Here is an 8,951-nt window from a genome sequence, read left to right on the forward strand (position 1 = left end):
TTTTTTTGTAGATTTAGCTTTGCCTCTCAACTGATGAAGCCCGGGCAAACTTGTTTTTTATTATCAAAGGGCAGAAACTCAATTGCCATATCGATTTCATATCATTCACTTTCTATAAGTGAACACTGGTGCATATGTGTGTATATATGTATTAACAAAAGAAGCCATATTTATATAATTGTGTGTGAAGCTATTGAAGTTATCACGATGTTTTACATAAAAAAAACGAAGTGTTTGATGGATGCATGGTCTATGGTGTCAACATGTAGCAGAAGATGAGGCTGAAATTTTATTTGAAAGTCTGAATCATGAAGAACTTGTAATAATTCCGGTGTTAGTGGTGCCAGATACTGTGTATAATAGACAGGTACCATGGTGATCGGCACAATTTTGCTAAATCTACGGTATTTGGGGAAAATGTTGTAAGAGATAGTAATGAATCTCGGACTTGGAGGCAAGCATTAAGAAGTTTGTCTGGGTTAGTAAGGGTTAAAACCACCAATAGGATTTCTTTAAGCATAGGCCCAGGTGAGAGTAGGACATGCATGGCCTAGTTCGACATAAGGATAGGTCTGATGTAGATGTTGTAGAATTTGGCTCCAAATCACCTAATGGATTGATGGTTTGTCTTAAAGTTAGTCCAGTTAGAGTCTGGGAGCAAACAAATTAACTACACTTGATCAAGATCATTTCAAGTAAGTAAAAGCTGAATATCCCACTGGTGGTAAAACTTGAAGAAGTTTGAAATAGTTGTTGTTCAGGAAAACCATGATTGTGCAATCATGTTACAAAATGCCCCCTCCCCACTCCCCTGGTTGCCATGTCAAAGTATTTACGAGGCAGAAAAATAGCATTAAAGAGGGGTTTTTTAACTAGAGAATGCGGAACAAATAAACTGTCAATCATTCATGTACATCAGAGACGTACGTACCTGATATATAAGTCTCTGTGTACATGAACTTTACGTTTTGGACCTTAAAATGCCTATACATCAACCGACATCCGCGTTGTTCGTGTTTAATAACGAATGTCACGTGATCAATAAATTACGGTAAAAACAAGAATAATAACATATTGGTCACAGTTGACTCCTTCTAAATTAAGTAAGATTAATATTAAATTGTATAAACTTCTTTGTTATTGTCATCATTTTGATGACAAACCTGTTCAATACATAAGTTTTGTTAAACGTATTTTAAATGAATGTGGGGTGAGTTACTTGTGGGATATACAATATTCTTCCGAATGTAATTCAGTATGGCTAAAACATTTTATTAAGTTAAGACTTTATGACCAGTACTTACAGAAATGACAGAGTGATGTACACAATTCCTCAAAGGCTATATGCTATAGAATTTTAAAGGATAACTGTAATTTTGAAAATTATTTAGATATTTTATCTGATAAAGATAGAGTAACTTTTTGTAAATTTCGCACTACTAATCATAAATTTATTGTTGAAACTGGCAGATGGCACCAGATTGAGTATAAGGAAAGAAAATGTCCACATTGTAATGGTCAACAAATTGGTGATGAATTTCATTATTTACTCGAATGTACAGCGTTATCTGCTCACAGAATTTTATATATAGACAAATACTATTGGTCAAGACCAAGTATTATCAAATTTAACAAATTAATGAATATGACTAATGTTAAAAAACTAATGAAAATGTGTATTTTTATCAGATTAATTAACAACATGATTTGTCCTCCTTGATAATTCAACTACGAACACTACTTTAATTGTATATATTATATTGTAAATATGTTTTTCTCTATACATCATGTCAATATGTGAAAAGAGAATAAAATGAATTTGAATGTGAATATAAAAATATATCAAAGTATGTACGTACAATATATGTCACGTGAACTTTAGATACCATCTAATCCTGCACGGTTTAGTCACAGGCACACGCCTCGTCTGTCAATACACGTAAGATTATATATTTTACGCATTGACGGACAAGGCGAGCCCCTGTGGTTGAATTATAGTGTCCGCGGGAAACTGCACATTACAAACATTTTACATTGGTGTAACGCACATGTTTATCATTCAAACAGAATTTCGAAAATTTTAAAACAAGAAATATTTTGGAATGCAAATTAATATTAGTTGATATTTCTCCATTGGGATGAACTCTGTACTAGAATAAAGACATACAATTGTGTAATGATAGCTCATATTTGTACAGTAGTTCTTAGTTTAAAAAATGTTTTGTTACTGATTACGACTTTCCGCTGTAAAATATTATTTTTATCCAGAAGAATCTGTGAGGGAACTGGAAACTATGGTGACATTTAATTGGGCGAAATATATTAAGGTGGCGTTTAACTGGATGAAATACACAAGGTTACGTTTAAATTTGGCGAAATTTTTGCACATTACAAAATCTTTTCTCATTCACTTTTAATATATTCGTTAAGCGTAAAAAATACGTCATTTAAAAAAACTCTCCTTTGTGTAATAATTGGTCATCTAGCACGTAATTTATTTCCTTTTTCATCCGCTACATTGACGATGCTAATTCTCAGAATTGGTTAATTATCATAATCTCCATACATCATTATAATTCATCCTAAAATCAAAAATGCACTGTACCTCCTCAAATGGCTAGATTTACAGAAAGGGGCGTGTCAACAATCAAATACGATTACAATAGTGTATATTACATGTACGTACTCAGGGACAGATGAGCTGCCGACACAGAAAGGAAGAGAAAATGAGGCCTGTCTACCTACTGGCAGTGTTTATGTTACTGGCTGTTTGTGCTTTGAGTGTAGAAGGTAATTATATAAGCCTGTATACATGTTTATCTACAACAATGCAATGGTAATTAATGTAACTGTAATAAATGTAATAATATAATAATGTAATGTAATAATGTACATTTGTAATTATGTTATACTTGTTATGATGTATTGATTCTAATAATGTGGGGGCCGCGGTAGCCGAGTGGTTAAGGTGTCCCGACCTCTGGGTTGCGAGTTCGAAACCTACGTGGGGCAGTTGCCAGGTACTGACCGTAGGCCGGTGGTTTTTCTCCGGGTACTCCGGCTTTCCTCCACCTCCAAAACCTGGCACGTCCTTAAATGACACTGGCTGTTAATAGGACGTTAACAAAAACAAACCAAACCAATGTATACTTGTAATAATTGCAATAATGTAATAATTATAATGATGTTATAATTGTAAAAGATTTATTATGTTATACTTTTTATGATGTATTAATTACAATAATTGTACAGTAACAATGATAATGTTATGTACATGTATATCTTCTACAATGAAATGGTAATTCATGTAATTGTAATAATGTAATAATTTTAATAATGTTATGATTATACATCCGATAGTTTCGGGTTAAACACTTTTGAGAGCCCCCCAAATAAAACTGTATTCTAGCATTTCAACTGAATTTATTTTCGCGGTTCCTGGTCAACCACGAAAACAACATCTCGCGAACATTTCGAGTGATGCAGTGTATTACTACTTCATTGACGTACGATAGACAACAATGCATATATATTGAAAATATGTTTGAATAGGTTTAAAGAAGGTATGGTTGGTGTTAAACGACTATAACAGTAAAAATGACTGTCGGAAAAATATCATCTGGCGTAATGGTTTGAAATTATTTGACATAAAACAAAGACTTTCCCTCAATTAAGAAAATGAAAGTGTCCGCAAACGTGTTTTTAAAATGCCTAAATCAGTGCAAAGCAACAGCATTACAATTTGGTAGGTCCTTCTAAAGCACATACAAATGACATCTCTCAATTAATTGCAGAACTCAGTTTCACAAAACCTCATTCTTAAATTCCTCAATACAGTTATGGAATGCATTACCAGTTGACATTCGAGAAAATCCGTCTGTTAAGGTAGCAGTGTACAGTAAAAATGCCAAATTCTGAAAAATATGGCACATGCTTTAGATATGTAAACATTGCCAGTTAACCTTACATATAACCTCTAATAAAGTATATATATTTGAAATCTGTACAACATTTGCAATTTTAATAGAGCTCTGAAGGATAAGTAAACTGATATTTTCTGTGATTTTTAGAGCTGTGAATACCATGGTAACAGCTTAAAAAATTCTCAAAAATTGCAAAATATTATGATATTTGACCCAAAATGGCACAATTCTCTACACAATTTTTTTTCTGAAACCTATTTAAAATTAAATATCTCTATCCCAAAGACAGAATTAATCTTGTTTGGACATATGTTGTAAATTAAGTTTTTCCGCTATCTTACCTTTTCTGTGGGCTTCCATTTTGCGCTGTAGGCGAAACTAAATTTCCTGTGTAAACACACGTTCGGAAAATCCGGATATTTAAAATCCGGAACCAATTTATTGATTTTTGTTTTAATAAATGTGAAGCCTGTATGTACTACTTCATACTGGATATACCAATTATAGTGTACATTTATTTTTTCATTTTTTATACATATCATAATACAGGAGTTATTTGCTTAACAAAAAAATTGCCCATGGCCAGGCTGTCTTACTGTGGTGTGCTACCTAATCAAAGGCTTTTTACAAAACGACAAACTTATAATCCCCAGTTATTTTAACATTGGAAATAGAAATCTTCAAATCTTACATACAAGATTAAGGCTCAAATGTAGTAGTCTTAAACAACATTTATACATAAGAAATTGAGAGGAAAGTCCATTATGTTCTTGTGGACTAGTAGAAAGTACTTACCATTTTTTACTATCGTGTGACAAGTACAACATCACCAGACAAAATACCCATTTTGAACCCATTATGTCATCTATCGAATGTATAATGACATACATTTATACTTAGCTCTATAAGGTAATTTTATTTACAGGTGTCACTGTCGTTTATTTCTACTATTGATTCTGTTCACCACATGTATATATGTCTATTGGTATTAATTGTAACCAATAAATATCATTATTTCACTTCATATTGATGTAAGGTGTCCCAGTTCCGAAGATTTATATTTGCCTTTGTATGTACTTTGAAAAGGAATTAATATAAGCTCTAAGCTTGTTTTCCCATCCCATAAAAATATTTGTATATGAATATTGTTTAAACTAAATAACATATCCATTCGGTTTTCTTGACTCTATTATTTTCACTATTTTAAAAGATGTAGACCTAACGCCATCTTGATAGCTAACGTTATGGAACAATTTATACATTTGTAGTTTTATCAACAACAGAAAAGAAAACAACAATGAAAACAGGAAATATCTTTAAAAAAGATAAACGGCATAGTTTTAATGCTGGTGGTTATAATGTAAAACTGATGGTGAAATAAATTAACGAACTAATGCGTTTTAGCACGGATAGCAAAATTAGATCAGTTTGAATAATTTTTGGTAATAACAAGACTGCATTTAAATCAGGAATATAATTTTATTAATGTGTCATTTAAAAAGATAATCTACTTATTCAGCTTGTATTCAATATTAACTTTGTTTCGTTTTTAACTGCATATACTTCATTTTGACCAGTAACGCCACCTGTCGCGTCATATCCGGGGCCAAAAGAAAATTATACGGCTATCCGGAAAAAATATCTTAAAAAATAACCTGTACTTTTTTTTTTAATTCAAGGGAGGCTAAGACGGTGTATCTGTAATCATTTCCCGTGCCTGGAATGTGAGGACCGGCCATGGCTGGATGGAGTTGGCAGATCTCGTAGTAGGCGGTTCAGGTCGCAAAGGCGTTTTATACCCAGGCAGGAAAGGCAGAGAACTCGAAGGACCTACTAAGTCTGATAGATGGATTATTTAAACAGCCATTACTCATATACAGTACTTTAATTGCAAAAAACAATTGCCAATTCAAATAAACGAATATAATATTTCGAAAGGATTATTTGTTTGTTTTGTTTGTTAGTATGTTTTTGTTTGTTTGTTTTTGTTTGTTTGTTTGTTTGATTGTTGGTTTAGCGATGTTTTGAAGAATATAGTCACAAAAATACACCCAACCTGAATGCATTATAGCAGTTAGCCCGAGTATTTTCTGGCCCTGTCACCATGTCAACTCGGGCTATATAGCAGTGTTTACTGGGTGCACGTACTAATACAGTGAACCCTGCCTATATCGACCACTAACTTTACTAACATCCTGTAACTTTACTAACATCCTGTAACTTTCGACCATATTCGACAGAAAGGCGACATTCGCTGTTATATGTTACATTCAAACTGTTCTTTCTCCGGAACATGCCTTTTTCGGAATCCGACATGTATTTTGATGTATTTGTAACTTACAATGACACCTGCATCTACTAAACACTGACTTTATCGACATCCTGTACAATCCGACCGTATCCACCAGAACGGCGAGATTCACTAATTATTTCGACTTGTACATTTCAAACGGCTATAACGCACGTGCATCTAGTACTTTCACAAAAATTACCAACATGCATGATTTAAACGAGCAGTCCACTTCAATTTTGAGGGTTTATTTACACACAAAGAGTTGATGAAAACATGAATTGAATATAATCTTTTCCAATGTCTTCAGCATTTGACGAGAATTAGTGTATTTTCCGGAGTTACTCTAGCTGTTGTTAAAATGAAAACATCAAACATGAAAATATGAACTTTTTTCTTCAGAAATAAAAGATGTAAATGTACAATTAAGGAAGTTAAACAAAGGTAAATATAAATAATTTATGCTGTTTTATTTTTGCTAATTATGTGATCAATCTTAATGTTAACATTGTATGCTAATGAGGATTGAGTGCCGTGTATGCTGATGAAATGATCCATTAAATTGTGATGTCCGTTCAGAAGTTGCAGCGATAAATATGCCCAGAATAGACTTTTGTTTGATACTAAGATATATCGAAATGTCATCCTGTTTTTCTTAACTTTACATTACCTGACAGAACAATATGTTTCAGAAAAAGGGGCGTGGCGTGGCGAATGCTTAATTTCTAAATTTAAATTTAGTATTACAAGTTTTACCACAGACTTCACAATGTAACACAAAAAGGTCTGGACTTCATATCATTTAAAATCATCACTTTTGGAACGCGCGTGCGAAGTATGGATATGTTGTACATAATTGTGCTACTAGTATAAGATTTACTATAAAAGGCACACAAAATAATTTACAATCCTTTAACCACTTAGAAATGAAATTGATTTCATCGTTCCAACTTAGGCTTGTTGTCATCAACTTCCTCAAGAGTGCCACTACTCATTTCTTCTTTTATACCCGAACTTTCTCCTAAATTAAGAATAGGATTTTAGATAAGGAAAACACAACGTTTTACGTAAGAGGATAACTATCATTTGTGAACTGCTTGGAGACGACAATGTTGCTGTGATTCATAGATATATAAGACTCCAAATTATTATTATTATTGCACTCCTACTGCTTTTTAGACTTTTGCTGTACTGGGATTCCGACAATAACTGTGCTAATTCACGCGAGAAAACATAACACTTCACTTCCATATCACCGTCATACCAAAAGAGTCATCTTCTGTTCCTGGAGTGATGTTTAATATAATGCTACTGACAAAAGTAACACCTTCGCCGTAAATACACATGCCAACGACTAAAATTTTAGACAAATGCGCAGCCGTACATCAATCCTTGCAAAAGGATTAGGTACAGGTAAACTGCAAGATGACAAATTGATGCTTTAATGTATTTTTTTTTCAGATAATTTATCGCTCGTTAAAAACTGTATTTTTATTACATGTGCAATATAATTTTCTCATTTTATATAATAGAGGAGATGACCTTGTTGTTCAAATAGGTACCCAATCCATTTGTTTATTTTTTACATATGAAATATATTTCAATCATGTTTGTGAAACGGATGCATCACAATTTTTTCCATATACATAATGACTTTGATTAAGTGCATGTAGTGTACTTTCTTAAAGGCATGACGACTTTTAAATACGACGCCATTGCATGAACGTGCTTATCTGTGTGACGGAGCGTATTATGTAATGATAAATTATACTTCAGCTAGCTAAAGGTATATTTTTTCATGACGCCAACAGACCTCTTTAACAACCGAAACTTATTTGACACTACTCAAGCTCCGTCCTGATTTCAGAGCGGAAAGATTGAGACAATAATGTCAGTATTTATAACTCTAAACATGGCGACAATTATATATCCCATTTAGATAGTCCAATCACTAATACACAATCGTCCCCTGCCGTCAATCAAATTTTCTGAGCAACATAGACCTTGATAGCAATGAACAGATGTCTCATTTTCACAATCATTTCGTGAAATGAAAATATGGTGATGAAAACCTTATTTCAGTGACAATGTTTGTTTGTTTGGTTTGTTTTTGTTTAACGTCCTATTAACAGCCAGGGTCATTTAAGGACGTGCCAGGTTTTGGAGGTGGAGGAAAGCCGGAGTACCCGAGGAAAAACCACCGGCCTACAGTCAGTACCTGGCAACTGCCCCACGTAGGTTTCGAACTCCGACCCAGAGGTGGAGGGCTAGTGATAAAGTGTCGGGACACCTTAACCACTCGGCCACCGCGGCCCCTCAGTGACAATGACCTTTGTGTTTGAGTTTTTGACTTGGTATGCAAGTATCAGAAATTAGGGACATAGAAAATATTTACCTAGTTCGAGTACTCCAAAATAGGAAATTTCTATACCTGATTGGATATACTTTTATATCTATGTTATTAATTAGATAAATTGTATGGATGGTACCCCTAAACAAAACCTGGAATCCTGACTGATGACAGTGTAAATGTTTTAATTAGTTAATTAAGGAATGAAAATTAAGACAAACAATAAAGATGATAGATTTCACACTGTGGTACAGTAACAATGCATAGTAATGTCACCAAAAGAGTTGAAATACGTGATGTTGACCTTCCGACCTCAACCTCAGTCCCATTCTGAACTACCTAATCACATAACATTGTGTGAATCTTCAACCAAATCCCTCTATTTTTT

General features: G+C 33.5%; 1 long non-coding RNA gene across 1 annotated transcript; it reads left to right on the forward strand.

Annotated features, from left to right (window-relative positions):
- The first annotated feature begins 2,659 nt into the window (after positions 1-2,659).
- On the forward strand, positions 2,660-5,861 carry LOC117330011. The gene is made up of 2 exons (XR_004533301.1): positions 2,660-2,790; positions 5,603-5,861. It is a non-coding gene; the product is annotated as an uncharacterized LOC117330011 (long non-coding RNA).
- Positions 5,862-8,951: the final 3,090 nt, after the last annotated feature.

The sequence above is a fragment of the Pecten maximus genome, chromosome 6 (assembly GCF_902652985.1).
Source record: "Pecten maximus chromosome 6, xPecMax1.1, whole genome shotgun sequence".
NCBI lineage: Eukaryota > Metazoa > Mollusca > Bivalvia > Pectinida > Pectinidae > Pecten > Pecten maximus.